Here is a 17,471-nt window from a genome sequence, read left to right as displayed (position 1 = left end):
TCAGATGTCTCCAAAATTTCATTACATTCTTTATTTGCCTTTAAAATATTAATGATCAGCTCTTGCAAAATGCTGATTAGGACTAGAAAATGCTGAGACAAAAAGTTCATCTTAGCGCTTACGGTCCTAGAGGTTTTTCTGTGTTTAGTTACATGCATGAACCCATATTAAATGGTCTTAAGATCTTTTTAGTTTAAGTCACTTCTTTGAAAAGGCAACGTTTGACTTATTGGTTACACAATGCCTCATACACTTCTGTATGAGAAGAGAAATCAGTTGTTGATTAAAATTCTACCCTCTTTAGAGGCATGTGGCAGTGGTACTTTATTCTTGTTTGTTTGGGCATTTTCATTACAATTATACCCACCACCCATGGGATAGGGTGTCAGTGCTCTCTTGAACAGATTGGGATAGGCAGTAAATCTCAGAAAACAGATTCCTTGCCCCCTCCCTCCCCACCTAATATTTTGAAAATTAATTGTATAAATTTCTATTTAATTACATTTTCTGCATCACATTCTAAGGCCATGGAGAAATGCTTGGGTGCTGCATTAATCCTGGGCTCACTTGGTAAACTCTGCGTAACACTTCATAGCATTACTGCTATGTCAGGCTGAAAGATGAACCAATTACCTTGGACCAGAACAGGGGCAGGAGTGTCTGAACAGAAAGTGAGGAAGGCAGGACTGCAGAGGCCCTGTTAGCAGCCAGCTCTGAGGACAAAGTTTGCATTAAGCTTGGTGTCGCCACTGGGTCTTTTTTCTTATCAATGGGTTTGGGTATTGGGGTATGTGTACTTTGACTGGAAGGTTTTGTAGGAACTTGGCCTATTCTCCTACTTTGTCTGCCTTACTGGTGTTTGGTGGGCAGCGTTTGTATCTCTGGCTGTAGCTTCCTCTCCATTATTGAGGAAGTAATGACGTAAGGTGCTGATTGATGCCAAAAGAGGAAATTTTGCCTCTGGTGCTTGGGTTGGGATTGTAAGAGCAGTTACACCCAAATGTACTCTCACCTCTTCAGAACAGTTGCCATTCTGTTTGCCTGTCTAGTTTCTATTTGCTCTATATTTCCCAGTGTCCATTTCAATTTTCATACCTGCCTTTAAGGGAAGCTGCCCTATGAAGCCACATGTTTACCTCATTCTGCTTGGACTATTCTTGTTCACTGGAGATGAAGCCCTTTTTGCAGTCCACTTGCTATTTCTGGAAGTCGTCAAAGAGGAGAGACTTCAGAGAGAGGGAGGGATGCATCCCCTCAAAGGATGATGCAGCTTGTGCATATCCTGTTTGCACTGTTGTATGTATGTGGTGGTTTTATAACTGGGAAATGGCCCCAAAGGCCTCTGCTTTCAGTGTGCTGAGAAAGATGTGAAGATGATGGGTAGCAAAAGTAGTATAATAAGAAATAAAAATCACTTACTGTAAGGCTTCAGGTAATTTAATGTTTGTATTTAAACTGCTTTGGTAAAGAGTCCAATTAAGTTCTATAGAAAACAAAGTAATAAGAAAGTAACCTTAAATGTATCTTTTTTCCACAGTGCATTCTGTTACTTTGCCTGCCTAAAAAATGCTGACTGTTTTGACATGTTTTATTTTGTAGGGCTGAGTGCATTTCCATAAATCATTTAATTGATATGTGGCATATAAGGTATAGAAAGAGTTATTCATTCTCTGTCTGTTGCCCATTATGGAACATAAATGTTTCTTTAAGAAGCTTTTGCACTTTTTATTTTTGTAACAGGCCTTGGGTAACTCAGACTAGAGAAGTACCTGCTTTTTTAAATAAATGCTTGACGTACACAGAAAATACCCCCCAAGCCTGCCTTTTAAAAATTGCTATTTTCTTTGTCTTTTGCTAATGGTCCTTGAAAGACTGTAAGCAGGTTGCTGAGAAATATCTATTTAAGAACATCCTGTGGTTGGGGCTGATGATAACACTTTGTATTGTCATTGTGTGGAATTACTGAAGCACTGTGCAGAAATCAGGAAAGTCAGATTGCACTTCTTTATGTTGTCTTCCTCTGTAGCCAGTAGTTCCAGTGCTGTGCTTCCAAGGCATCACATTCACTGTATTTCAGAGACAAAACTGAGTTAGTATCCCATACTGTATAGGTTGTCATTATATGGCCACTTTGATTATGTTTCAAATTGGACAGCTCCATGAAAGCTGTGACCTGTCCTCCTGCCTGGTCTAGCTGCTGACTTCTGCCCCTCTCTTGTGCTGGAACTAGTGCTCCTGTTGCTGTGCAGTGACCAAGTGAAAAAGCTGTCTGGCTGAAGATCTCTGAGATGTGCCTTTTTTGAGCATGATCCATTTTGGTCGCTTGGCTTGTGTGCAGCTGAATGAACACAGCTTTTGGCATAAGGGAAGTGGCAGAAAGGAAGGACTGAAACAAAGGGTGAAACAGTTTTCATTTGACAGCTGTATTTATCTTGGACCAAACAGCTGTGTAACCACAGCTTTGAACCCAGTCTCTGGCTTGGTAGTCTCCCTTTTCCAGGGATGCAGATCCAATAAATGTACCTGCAGCTCCTGAATGGCAGAGAGGAAGGTAGGCTGTGTCTCTCTTGCTTCTCCCACTGGAATAGCTGATCCACATGGTAGCCCTATGCATGAAGCAGGCACAACAATGGCAGTGCAATCAAATGACTGGAATTGAAGTATAGAGGATAGAAATTGTTACAGATGCACGTGGAAAATTTCTGTTGAAGCTTTGCATTTTGTTTGTCACAATTGATACTATTTTCAGTATTACCTAACACTATAACTATGAAGATGAAGCACAAAAAGAAATCTAAAGTAGTTCTTGAGTGTTCTTTGAAGAACTGAATTCCTTGCGTTGTATATATGAAGAAGATCTGAAAAGACTTTTTGGAAGCTGACAGCAGAGAGCAACCTGATATCTGACAACATTATGATTTTTGTTAAGCAAATTTCAAACTGAATTATTTGGAGACAGAACTTTTAAATTCTGCTTGAGAGCTTATGTTGCAAATCCTGAGCGTTTATATAGATCATGTGTAGTAGGTCCAAGCAGGAAGCAATGAGGTATCTGAAACTTTAGTCAAAATCCTGGTTTATTGCTTAATCTCTGGCTTTGAATAAAACAATTTATGGCAACAGAAAATCAGACCTAAATGGTGGTCCGCTGTGGCTATCCTCACTCTTGCTGCCTAGTTATAAAAATGGAGGAAGCTGATAAATTCTGTCTTGAGGGATGTGAGCTTTCTTATCAGTTCTTTTGTTTTCATTGGTCTTACACAGCCATAGCTATACTGAGAATTTATGCTGTACTTGGAGCTTGGTTAAAAATTGTTGGGTTGTTTTTTATGTGTGAATTGGAATAGAAACAAGGGTGGTTTTTTTTTTCTTCTAAGTTCTTCAGCCTTGATTCAGCTTAAATAACAGTAAAGCTATTTGTTTGGGACATCTGGGTTGTATTGGTTTTGCATGGCAAGGTTTTGATAGCAGGGAGGCTACAGGGGTGGCTTCTCTGAGCATCTGCTGGAAGCTTTCCCTACGTCCAATGAAACAATTCCAACCAGCTCCAAGATGGACCTGCCACTAGCTGAGGCTGAATCCATCAGTGATGGCAGTAGTGCTTCTCGGTTAATGCATTTAAGAAGGAAAAAATTAAAGTTGTTGTGCAGAAGAGGATTGCAGTCAGAGAAGGGAGGAGTGAGAATGTGTGAGAGAAATAGCTGGGCAGACACCAAAGTCAGTATGAAGGAGGGGCAGAAGATGCCCCAGGTGCAGGAGCAAGCATTCCCTTGAAGTACCTGGTGCAGAACATGGTGATTGCCCCCCATGAAGGATTGCACCCCATGAAAGGGTCCTACTCTGAGCAGTTTGTGATGCATTGTAGCCCACGGGAAGAAGTTTGTGAAACTGTCTCCTATGGAAGGGACCCCACACGGGAGCAGGGGAAGGAGTCTTCCTCCTGAGGAGGAAACAGCAGCAAAGACTGCATGTGATAGACTGACCATAACCCCCCATTCCCATCTCCCTGCCCCTCAAGGCAGAAGGAGATAGAGAAACAGGAATTTAGAGAATCAGAAAATTAGGTCCAGGAAGGGGTGGGGGCGAGGAGACAGTTTTTAAGTTTTGATTTTGCTTTTCATTATCTTCCTCTGATTTCATTGGTACTAAATTAAATTTAATATCTTTAAGTTGAGTCAATTTTACCTGTGACAGTAAGTGAGTGATTTCTCCCTGTTCTTTTCTTGACCCATGACACTTTCTTTATATTTTCTCACTCCTCTGTCCAGTTGACAAGGGGGTTGACAGAGCAGCTTTGGTGGGCACCTGGTGTCCTGCCAAGGTCAAACCACCACAGGGGAGATGGCTTTGGTGTTTTTTTAGACTTTAAATTTAAGTAGTGATCGAGCTACTGAAGAAGACAGCTTTTTTGCACTTTTGTTTCAAAGTGCAGCTGAGTCTAAGAGAAAGCTAGAATTATGACTTACCAAAAGCACATTCAGAATCAAGAATTCTAGATGGTAACCAGTCCAATGTTGTAGAGCATCATTTTAGGTTAATATGTTACAGTTATTCTTAGGACATTTATGCCTTGATCATTAAAAAAAGTGCTCAAGAAACTCAAAGAATGCTAAAGCATGAGAATATGGGCATTTTTATTTAATTAAAATTTACCTTTTGGGGCAGGCACTTAGAAGAGGTCTTCTGCTTTTTCCAAGCAGGACAGCTTCTGAGTTTTCTGCTCCTCTGCCCCCTGCAAATTCCACATCATAATTGCTTTAAATTGTAGAAGGATATGGGGTAAGGAGGAAAGACATCTGTGAAACTTCTAACATGCTGTGTGCTGATGCAGTCAGGATGTTCCTGGACAATCCAGCAGCCAGGTCCACAAGGAAAGAATTGTAAATGATGAAGAATAACATAATGGTGATTAAAAACAGTCCAAAAACTCCTTCCTACCCTACAAAGCTACCATAACAACTACAATGAAAAAAGAAACTTGAAGAAAATTCTCTTCCCTTTGTCATACAGTCTAGATATCACAAATTAGATCATCATAGAGATGCTCACTGTGTGGGGGTAGGCTTTGTTACATCCTCTGACCTGGGCTTGTCTTTGTTCTATTTCACCCTCCTCAAAGTGCACTGTTAATAGAACACATAGTTTGACTCTAGAGACACAAACTCCTGTAGGTGCTTCTTGGCAGTGAGTTATGCCTCAGTGGTAAGAAATAAGATTGTTATGAGACAGGAAAGTGAAAAAGATGGAAAAGTTCAGGCTTGGGGTATACTCAAGAGCATATAATGCAAGTTTTATTTTTCTAATGTTCATTCTGGGCTGATACCAAAATTGGTGTTTTGATGGGATAAGTTGAAATCTGTAGGTACAAAGGGAGCTACAGATGTCGTCTAGTACAACCTCCTCCTCAAAGCACATATGTACTTCATGAATACAGAGTGATGCCACTCTCCCTAAAGGATTGATTGACTGGGCTTGCATTATTTGAATGGAAGTATAAGTTGTTTTCCCATTTGTATTACTTAGTATCCCTGTCTGATCTCAGTGCATGTGCCATCAGTCTTAATATGCTCACTTGTATATTTGACAATTTATTTTCCTGGGATGGAAAGCCCCCTCCATTGCAGGGTTTTAGGAAGATGTTTTGAAAACACTGGTGTTTTTTTCTAAAACTTTTCCAGGGCATTAACATTGCTGCAGCTCTGCTGGCACTAACACCAAAAGGAAGGGTGCTGTATGCAAATGTTCTTTGTTACTGTATTGTCTGCTAACTTAATGTGAAAGTAATCAACCAATGCCTCTCTCTGTGTATCCAACCTTTATTAAATGCAATAGATGTGAACAGGTGCTATGAGAAGGAGATAAATGTTTTCATTTGTCCATCTGCAAGGTCTTATTACAGTTTGAAAAGACTCTTAAACTGAGTGTTCCTTTGTCAGTGTTTCAGATGGGATCTTTCTTACTCAGCTATAATCTAGAGCTGCTGCTAAATTTGTATTCATTTTTTTAAATTAGTGTTGTTTTACGAGAACGTGAGGAGTGCAAAGCTTACTGCATTTTCCCCTGAGTTGTCAGCTCAGTTTATTCCCTGTATACATATAAAAGATAACTCTAGAGGCAGCTCTGTCCCTTATACAGTTAATTAACCCCCCTGCTGTGGGCCTAGATATGTGCTCTTGCTGTTCAGTGAGGTGTGTGAATTGACTGCAGAACACAGAGTCTTGTGCAGGCTATACAGAGGGAGAGAGAGCCTCCAAGAAACAGCGAAAGATGATGGGGTAGCATGTGGCTTCATAATCTGTCATGCTGAATGCTAGTAAAGCTTGCAGAAATTGGGGATTTCGGGTAAAATGGGGAACTATGGAAAGGCACAGCTTACCATTGTATGTAATAACTAGTCAGTTTTTAAGCTGTTACTTTAGGAACAAACAATAATAGATGAAAACTTCAATAACCTAGAAATGTTCTCCAGTATTTCAAGCATTTGAAAACTTTCTAGTAACTAATAATATCATAGAAGTAACTGACTTGTGCTCTTAAAATACAGATGCATGCCATCCTAGAAGAAGACAAGATGCAAACTCTGGGAAATCAGTAAAAACTGTAGCAATGCTGCTTGTGTTTAATGAAAGAAATAAAATCATTCTTTTGGTGTATACTTTTATTGCAGAATTAACTCAGGTAGTTCTCAGAAGTTTTCACAGTCCTATTTCTATACAAACTCCTATACAAACTCACACACCCAACTGTCACTGAATTTGTCATGCTTTGACAAATCTGCTGCAGCAGATTCTCCATTAAATATTGGACAGTATTTTTTTTGACTCATCTTTTTAATCGACCACTTTTGAATAACATTGTCATTGTATTGTGATAGGTTTTAATGGCTTTTTGTAGTTTCTTTCCATTGTGTATCTGGAAGGATAGGCAAGTTCTAAAACTGGGAAGAAAATACCACTTACTGTATAAAACACAAAAGCAAGCTGTGCTAGGGCCTGAAATCTGATCAGCAAATAGTAAGTACTTTGTTACCTGTGAGAAGACAGTAACTGGGATATAGCAAGAGTATCCTGCTAACACCAGCTTGAATCTGCATGCCAGGCATACTAGCAAACTGCGGCATTGATATGCAAAGTGTTTAGCTCACCTTCAGGGATGTGGTGGTGTGGAAATTAAAGCCCTTCTTCTGTCCAGCTTGAAGGGTGAGTTTTAGCCTTGTTTCAGATTTCCACCAAATCTTTCCTTTTGGTCTCTGCTGTGTTGATAGTGGCACTACCTGCACATTTATGCTGGGCCAGCTGTGGCTGCTGATTGTTTTGGTTCCTGTGTGTGACATTGGCTAGGGGGACTATCTTGTTCTAACAGGGTTGGCCCTTGCATGTAAACGTTTATTCTGAGTCCTATTACTTTCTATACATATACATGTTATGTGACATAATTTAATTCTTGACTAGGTTGCTCACTAGAAATGTGGATTCAAATGTGAGTTTTGCTTAACTGTGAGCTGGCAGATGTCAGTCTGTATTTAAGGATGCACAATAAATAACATAAGATCTGCAGTGTTTTCCTGTAACTTACATGCGTCTTCATCCCATCTGCGAATGCTTCCACATTTTGCACAGTTGACTGAGAAGGAGTCAAAAGAGTTTTACTAAAAAGAGGCAGGAGGTGCCCCCTCATACTGTGAAAAAGGGCATGTTGACGCACTGTGGCTGTGCAGAAAGGGCAAATGGATGCTCTGTAATGTGGAAAACCTTCAGACCAGGGATAATCAAATTTGAAAGTTTGATTTCTACTGCTGTTGAAGTGATAAAAATACAAAGGGCTTTCTGTTTAACTAGTGCCCCCTAAAAGGCTGGTTTAAAATTTAATTACACTTATGATATGCTGATTTGTGTTGTTCACTCTAAAGCATCCCAGCTGCTCAGAGGATGATTTTCAGTTGCTTGGAATGAGGAAGGAACTGAGAGGGTACTCATGAAAGGAAAGGGGGAAATACAGTTTTGGCCATGAAGTTTAAAACAAAAAAGAGGAGGAGAAAAAGCTGTCTACCATCTGTATTTTCCCCTTACTATTTCACCATATTCTCTCTTTGCAGAACACATTTGCAGCACGTTCTGTTCAGTGAGTAGGTAAAAAAAAAAATCATAGTCTGGAATTTAGGAACTGCTCTGAATTCTAATGCCTACTTTCCTGTCATTCACTGGATGTACTTACAAAAGCCTTTGCTTCTCTGTGCCAGATCGCTGATCAATTAAACATGGCTCAGAGTATTTAATCAAATGACTAAGTAGCTGAAGATACATTAATTTCTGTTTACAAACTACCTAGAGTATGCAAAGACCTACATTACAGAATCACAGAATAATGAGTTTGAAAGAGACCTCTAAGATCATCGAGTCCAACCTATGCCCGAACACCTCAACGAGACTATAGCACCAAGTGCCATGTCCAGTCTTTTTTTTTAACGTATCCAGAGATGGTGATTCTACCACCTCCCTGGGAAGAGCATTCCAGTACTTTATTATTGTTTCAGTGAAAAACTTTTTCCTAATATCCAACCTCTACCTTTCCTGATGTAGCTTAAGACTGTGTCCTCTTGTTCTGTGAGTTGCTGCCTGGTGGAAGAGACCAACCCCCACCTGGCTACAACCCCCCTTCAGGAAGTTGTAGGGAGCAATAAGGTCACTTCTAAGCTGCCTCCAGGCTAAACAACCCCAGTTCCTTCAAACGTTCCTCACAGGGTTTGTGTTCTAAGTCCTCACCAACCTTGTTGCCCTCCTCTGGGTGTGCTCAAGCATCTCAACATCCTTCCTAAACTGAGGGGCCCAGAACTGGACACGGTACTCAAGATGCGGTCTCACCAGCACTGAGTACAGGGAAGAATTACCTCCCTGCTCCTGCTGGCCACACAATTCCTAGTGCAGGTCAGGATGCCATTGGTCTTCTCAGCCACCTAGGCACATTGCTGGCTCACATTCAACTGGCTGTTGACCAGCACCCCCCGGTCCCTTTCCGCCTGAACACTGTCCAGCCACACTGTTCCCAGCTTGTAACCTTGTAGGGGATTTTCGTGGCCAAAATGTAGAACTCAGCACTTAGACTTATTAAACTTCATGCTGTTGGACTCTGCCCATCCATCCAACCAATCTGAGTCTCTCTGCAGAGCCCTCCTTCCTTCTAGTAGATCAACACAAGCTCCCAGGTTAGTGTCATCTGTAAATTTACTAATGAAAGGCTTGATGCCCTCATCCATGTAATCTATAAAAATATAGATGTCTGTCTATATAGGTCTGTCTGGTCCCAGCACAGACCCCTGAGGGACACCACTGGTGACTGGCCACCAGCTGGATGCAGCACTGTTCACCACCACTCTCTGGGCCCGGCCATCCAGCCAGTTCCTAACCCAGCAAAGAGTGCTCCTGTCCAAGCCGTGGGCTGCCAGCTTCTCCAGGAGTGTGCTGTGGGAGACAGTATCAAAGGCCTTGCTGAAGTCTAAATAGACAACATCCACAGCCTTTCCTGCATCCACCGGGCAGGTCACCTGGTCATAAAAGGACACCAGGTTGGTCAGACGTGACCTACCCTTTGTAAACCCATGCTGACTACTATTGAATATAAGTGATCTGATACTGCACGCATGGGCATGGACATGGAAGCACATTGCTGTTGATATAGCTACACATATAGCAATGTATAAATGCTATGTCTTCTAATTTCTAAAATCATATATTTTTAAAGATTGTATTTTTTTAAAAAAATCCTTTATATGTGGAAAAACTTTCAGATGTATTCTGGTCTTCCAAGGGAAAATACATGCAAGGCAATAAGAGCTTTTTCACTAGACAGTAATATTTGTGCAAGTACATTACTTAAATAGTGAATTTAAGGAAGGAAGAAAGAGAGAGCTTCTGCAGGACCCCTGCTCCTCTCCCAACAAAAGCAGTTAACAATAATTCTAAGCTAATTGCAAATTTAAACATCATAGATGCAACGTTTTAACAACACGTACTTTGCAAACAAACATGCATTAGTGTTATACTGGGGGAATTGCAACTTGGTTGAAGCTTCTTGCAACAGGGTGATAGTTCAAAGAAGGCTGATCAAAGACAAGCAAACTAGTTTTACTTTCTGCTGAATTTAAATAAGGCATAATCTAGATTAAAAAAATGCCTTGATGTAAATTTTTTTGTGGACATTTGGGTATGGTGTAATGTTTCTCAGCTTCTTGTCTTCAAGTATAACGCATAAAAAGTTGTCAGAATCAATCTATCCTTGAACAGTTGATCTCAGGTTTGAAACAGGTTTCAGTCAGTGCCATAGCGGTAAATTTATGCTGGCCTGAACTTCAGTGCCCAGAGAGAAAGTTTGTTAATGTATGGCAAAGATGGAAACATATTTAAAGCCTTTAGCAACAAACCCAAACTTGCCCAGTTCCCTTGATTTACTGCAAATTCAATTATTAAATGGCCTGATATAAATCATTTAATGCACATTTTATGGTTCTAAGAGAGATTAATTTTTCATTGTTTTCCTCACACATAGCATCCTAATCTGCAATTTATAGTTCTGAGGGCTAGGAAAATTATTAGAGGAATGTCCTTCAGGATGCTGAAGTGAAATGCTCATATCAGTAATCCTGCTTGGAATGCTTGCTTCTGGCATCATTGCTTTTAGATATAAATATTCATATTCCACCTGGAACAAAAAACTGCTGATTTTTGAAAGTGGGTAGTTTTCTTTTGAAATTAATATTTTGGCACTTTTTATTATGTGTATTTAATACTATATGAAACCTGGGGAATTGTGTGGCAGTGTTTGTAGATGTGTTCTCCTGAAACTTAGATACCTTGACAGATCCACAAATGGAGAGGAGAGAGCTCATTCACAGCCATATGAAGAAGGCTGCAAATGGGGAAAAGCAATATATTGTGGTATAGGCTTAGTTTGTCTTGTTCTGCTATTTTCTTACTCACTTTAACTAATTCATTTGGAAGTAATTATGCTGGAAGTCACATTAAACGAAGATTTTATTCTCTAGTGCATGAAATGAAAGCGCAAAAATTGTTCCACATGTAGAGTTGTAGAATGCAAAATTTCTACTTTGTAGAATTTACTTCTGTAGACTAACTTAAAAAAGACTTTCCAGATCAATTTGTTAATGTTTGTGTGGTCCTCTGAAGTATTAAATTGTCTCATATGCAATAGGGACAAAATAAGCTACTTTGGTTGCTCATACACAAGGAAGGGCAAATTCTGTTATAATCTCATTGGTTTGGTATAATGCCATAGTGTCTGGACACCGTCTAGATGTGTGTAGGTGGAGAACCATCTGTGTAGATGAGCCTACAAATATAAACACCTATTTAGGACAAGGTCTTAATGTTCAGTAATTTCACATGTGAATCTGGAACATAGTTTCATGCTTCATTTTGCTATAAAATGAAGTGTGGAAGGGAAGAAAATATAGTCTGATCTACTGCTGGTGATCTTCACTCTGACATTTTTACTTAATCTTACCTAGAAAGTTTTGAGCTTCTTAGGAAAAAAATTGAGATTTTCATGTCCTCCACTGGTTCTTTGTTTTTGATTTGTCTATTTCTCTTTAATGATGGCTTTCCTTTGCTGTGGGAGAAGCTCTTAGAAGGCAATGGATTTTAGTTATTTGCTTTGTGTTGGAAGGACACAAAAAAATGAGTGGGTGGCAGCTCCGCAGGTAGGGCTCTGCCTTAAAGCAGCCAAGGTATTTCTGTTGCAGGTTGCTGCCCTGTAAGTGGAGGGAAGGAACAGGTTGAATGCTGAGTGCCAGTTCAGTCCTGGCTCATATCTCAAAATCAATGTAGTATGTTGGTGTTTACAATGACATCAGATTGTGAACAGTTGTGGTTCTGGAACAGAATTATTCTCTGTTCTGTTGACTAATTTATTTTTTTTTTGTGAACTAAATTTAGAAAAGTAGTAGGTTAATAGGTGCAGTGCTTGGAATGGCTAACTTGCACATCAATTTACACTGCTTGTTCAGGAAATTTCTGTGTACTAGAGACCACTCATGGACATCAGAATAAAAGTGGCATAGAAAAATGATACTCTTTTTTTTTTTTTAATTGAAAGCCTGACCTGTTAACCTGTTGATGCATATGATGGGAGTGCTAAGAACACTATAGATATGTCACAATATTCACAGGGGTGTTAGATGCCATAAGCAGTGTTGTCTCATAATGCTCTCTCTCTTGCCCTCGTGTCATTGGTTACTATTGAATATTTACTTCTGATCCATTCTAATGGTACCTTTCCATACTACTTAGCTAATTTTACAGAAGGACAGGCTATTTTGTTGTTAAAGCCAGTAGTCTTAGTTTCAATTTATGAGAAGTTCTGGATCAGAGAAAAGGTCTCAACAAATATTTTCCTGCTTTTTAAAGCAGGTTGAGTAAAGTAACAAGATTAAAAACATAAGTAAAAGTTGCTGAACAGAAACTTTAAAAGTTTGTTTGAATTTGTCTTGAAATGAAGCAGAAATTAACAAATTTTATTGAATAAATTCCATGTGGATGGATTCAGCAGTATTTAACAATAAAAGTTTGCAAAATTTTTATTTAACTTTTATAACTTACAAAAAGTCTGATCTGCCAAATGGACCAGAGTATTTATATTATACAATTAACATATCAAAGAGTTTATCTTTGTGTATTGCTAATTATTTAGTACAATGTGTAGCATATTCCAGCACCTCCCCAGATTTTATTCTCATCAGTAAATACATTTTTTGTTCACTTGAATTGGTACAGAATCAAGAATCCCAAGGAAAACTTGTATTTTCTGAATATCACTAAGAAATAAAATAATTCAACTCTTAGCTGCTTTTTATCTTTTAAATAAAAAGCTATCTCTGTGTCGGAGAAAATGAAACTATAGATCTTGAAATGGACACAGTACAGATGAAAACCCAGAAACACACTCCAACCATGGACAGGCTGAGCAAAGCAGCCTTCAGGTCAGCATTCCCTGCAGTCATTCTGAACAGTATTGATAGTTAACTCTTAGAGATGCCAAATAGAATAAAGGTGACAGTGTTCATAACACTTTTAATCACTACACCAATGACAGAACTTAATGAGTATTTAAAAATTATTATTGTTAATGTAAGGCATGAACTGTAGTGTATGTCTTTCATTAATGTAAAAATGCAGGTCTGTAGTGGAAGTGATTGTTTTCTTAAGCACTTTTACTGGTCCTGCTGTCAATTTTCCCCTGTCCAAAAATGAGACTCAGACACTTTTGGAAAGGTGCTAGCTAGAAAATAGAGCCAGTTCTTGAAGTGCTCTTTGGGGTGAATACTCACTGAATTGGTGAAAAATTGTCTTAGAATATTGGGAATGATAAACAAGTCTGTAACTTAGGTATTCATTCCATATGTAAAAGTAAAAGCAAAATCCTGGAAACACACCCTTAGCAACATCTCTAAGACAAGTTAAACCAGGTAATTAATGTAATAACATTATTTGCTAAGTTTTTTGCCAACTTTTCTGTTGCATCCTATTGTGTAAAAAAAAAAATTAGTTTTTAATCAGCTGTATTGATTCTGATATGTGTGTTGCAAACACAGGAACTGTTGTCTAAACAAAACTGCTTTTAGTGTTTTGGAGGTTTTTTTAATTGTGGAATAAATTGTTAATCTTGCTTTTTATGGGCCTTAGTTATTTCTCAAATATACTTTATTTGCAGTCAGCCTGGGTTTGTCCATTTCATATTTAAGACGAATAATGGAATAAATCTCCAAAGTTAGGACTTGCTTGCCTCCATGAAGGTGCAGACTTACAAGTATCTACTCACGTTGTGCAAATGAAAAAATAGACTTTGTAGTCATTTGGACCATTGTGAAAAATTTGTCCTTATTTAACTTTGAAATTATTTTCTAAAGATTGCAGCTGGTGTAATGGAGTATAAAACTATAGCCAGGTTCTACAGTTCTTTGGAAAAGTATGTGGAGCAAACATTTTGCAAGATTTTTCAATGTTCAGTCTTTTATAGAAGTGGTACAAATACAGGTCTGTTTGTTTTGAAACACTGGTAAAATGAGTTAATTAAACTGAGTAGTCAATTTTAAAATTAGAATGTAAATAGTGAAAAATATCTGAGGTTTGATATTGAGATGATACAAGCCAAAAAAAAAATAGCTCCTTTTATAATCTCTTGACTCTTTCCCAGTTAGTTAATGAGATCTTACTAATATGAATATCTTAAGAAACTATATTTTATTCTGCTTCTCCATGCTATCTCCGCGTCCTAAACAGTATTAGGCAGTTATTCACACAATGTTTGTCAGATTCCATGTCATCAGCTGAAAAATGGCCAGAATTATCTCATTTTTAAAAATCCAGATAGCAGTGAAGCTGATGTACATTTTTATATTTATTTCAGTGAGGCCAAAGTTTCATCTCTTGTCCTCTTTCTGTCTCTAATTCTTAGTTTTATTCTTCTGCTACAGACAATACAGTCTTCCGTTTCTATGTTATTCAGGTGTGCAATTTTTAGACTTTTTTTTTTTTTTGGCATATTCATTCCATTGGTTGTAGTCATCTAGGTCAGGTATAAATCTGGTGCTTGCTTTCTTAGCATCTTAAGACATGCTTTTTTTTTATAAAATCCCTATGAGCAAGCCTTATTTCATGCCTTGTCTTAACCAGTGCACTATCTTCAGCTCTCTTCTAGACATGTCTATTATGACAGAAGGAATAGAGACTTTTTTCACTTCCTAACATGTAGCTGTTAAAATAATGCTTCCTGCTTGCTGATTTAATTGTCACTCTTATTTTTGCATTCCCCCTACTGTTCACCACCCATATTTGCATCAGATTTGAGCTCTTTTCAGTACTTTCAAAGTTCTATATAATTCTGCCCTTCCTTACTTATGTTCCTTGATGAGTTTCCTGTCTCTCCCCCACTTGCTCCACTTCTTTAATGTTCCCACACATCCATCTGTCACTGCTTAGGCAGTTACTTCCATGTCATCCTCCATGTTATCATCTATACATCCTGTGACCTGCCAGGACTCACCTGCAGAAGTGCTTAGGGTGGCCACCTTCAAGTCCCATTTAACAGCACACTCCTCAGCTGCTTTTATGGAGCTGAGCTGGGTTTTATTTTAAAAAAAAAATCTTTCCTGTTTATTATTCCTCCTTCTGGAACTTCTGTTGCTGTTTCTATAAACTGTATGCTGCTCATGTTACCAGCTCCCTTTAAGTGCCTAGACAGATACTCTTCTGCAGAAATGTCTGGAATCATCTGAGGCATTACCAGCAGCCGTTACATCTTGCAGCATCTCAGCTAATCAAATACTTCAAATATCTTAGAAGCTGATAGTGACAAAACTTGGGACTAAGTGGCCTCAAGTTTTCATCTGCAGAAGATTAGAACGTAGAAGCAGGAATTATGAGGATTATGAGATGGTTTCTGCTGGAGCCCAAGCTGATAGAAAGTAACCAACCAGTATGTTGTTTGTGTTCCAATGCTATACAATGTGTATACAATGCAGGTATAACCACAGAATTTGTATTATGCTTGCAAAGATTAGTAATGAGTTTCTGTGTAGTATCAGTAAGGACCTGGGCAGGAATAGAAATCTGTACTTTTTAATACTGACAAAACTTGAAGAACAAGTGAAAAGTTCTGCTCATTATTTCTTTACTCGTCTGTGTCACCTATATTGATACTGCACTTATGGTAAAATAGCACTTATGGTAAAAAAGCTACTGAAAATTTGAGTTCAGCATGATCTTCCTAAGACTGATGTAAGGCTGCAGGTAGCTGGGTCTTGGGGTTGTGGGGTTTTTTTGGTTTTTTTTTTAATTGTTTGTTTGTTTGTTTGTTTTTATTTTGGTTTGGGGGTTTTTGTTGGGTTTGTTTTGTTTTGTTTTTTCTTGGTACAACACTGTTTTGTCTCTAGTTGTAGGATCCTGCCTACAAAAGTCTGAAGCAAACAACTGTCCTGTGTTGCTCTAAAAGAAGGAAGATATAAGGTTAACCCTGATCAGTGTCTTTTGCTGAGAGCAACTGCTTCCAGCTTTCTTGAACTTCAAACGCCAGAAGTTGTATTGTACATGTTTATTTCAGTATTTTAGAAGAAATGTGCAGTAGGAAATATAGTCTTTAAATTGATTACACTGAACTTTCTGAAATAAAGTCTGTTCAATAACACATCTGTGTATTGAAATGAAATAATGTGCCTTTACTGAAAGAGCCACTAAACCAACTGGACTTTGAACCTTTGAACTTTTTGGCCAAGGAATGTGTAGAAGAAATGTGACTGCATCCCCAATTACTTGGAGCATTATAATCATTAACAGCACTTCAAGAAAGTTTTCACTTGTGTACTCTGTCTTAAAAATACAACTTATAAGAACATAGTCTGATATAGTGCTATCTGAGCATACAGTTTTGTCAGCAGGATGAGATAAAACTAATACTTGTCTGACAAAGTAATTTTTCTGTAGTCAAGAGAAAATACTTCTACGGACAGAAAGTAAGTGTTCAAGTGGAAACAGTGTAAAGACTTAATGCAAGAAAATGTAAAACCAGAGATCATGTCTTATATTTTTTGAGAATGGTTCTCTGAGAGCCCCCCTTAATATAATCTCTCCAGAATGGAAATTATTATAAAGTATTTTAATGGTATTTCTGTGCATAGCAGAGAAATAAGTTGGTTTAGATTATAACTTTGATTTTTGTTTCATATGTAGTTAAAAAATGAGCTGGCAGGCTTCCAAGTATGCTTTTCAGTATGTTGGTATTTGAAAAAGTACCTCACTGAGTTGCATAGTTTGTTTTGCTTGCATGATACAGATACAGACTGGACCATCTTGTGATTGTTGCTGCAGGCTTCATGTTCAGACATGTATATGTTATTTACCTGTGTCTTGTAGCACAGGCAGTTCAGTTGTTCCTCTAAAGACAGCTGAATTGTAATACTAAACATTTAATTTATTAGAAACAATGCAAATGTGCAGGCCCAGTTAGTGTGTACACATATACAAATCAGGTAAACAGTAACAGGTTAGCAGAGAATTGTGCTCATTGTGAATCATCTTAAAAGCAAATGTGTTTGTGCTTGTCACACCTATTGCAGAATGTGGAGAATATATGCAGAAATCACTATATGCAGAAATCACTACATTGTGTTAGAAATCTAATAGAAATGGAGGGAGAAAGCAGAATGATGAGAGACAGCTGCTGCTGCTGCTGCCTGGATTGGCAGCCTATTTATAATCGGGCAGGCTGAGAGCTGGAGTGCTGTGCTGGGCTCTAACACATCACAGACCAGTGGTGATTGGTTGTATATACACGTTCAGCATTTTGTTTTTAAAGCAAAGCATATTTTTCACATTCTAAAGAAATTAAATAAATGGACCAAACTAAATTTTCAGTGTTTTAAATAATTTTGGATGGTGCAGTGCTTTCATATAAAGAAGATCTCT

The 17,471-nt window shown here is 38.4% G+C and overlaps 1 protein-coding gene across 7 annotated transcripts in view; it reads left to right on the top strand.

The window, feature by feature from the left end:
* Positions 1-17,471, top strand: part of PHF21A (PHD finger protein 21A) — a 134,894-nt gene that overhangs the window by 52,142 nt on the left and 65,281 nt on the right. The window lies entirely within an intron of this gene.

The sequence above is a fragment of the Fringilla coelebs genome, assembly GCF_963513975.1.
Source record: "Fringilla coelebs genome assembly, chromosome: 6".
In the NCBI taxonomy this organism is placed as follows: Eukaryota; Metazoa; Chordata; class Aves; order Passeriformes; family Fringillidae; genus Fringilla; species Fringilla coelebs.
This window is presented reverse-complemented; position numbering and strand designations above follow the sequence as displayed.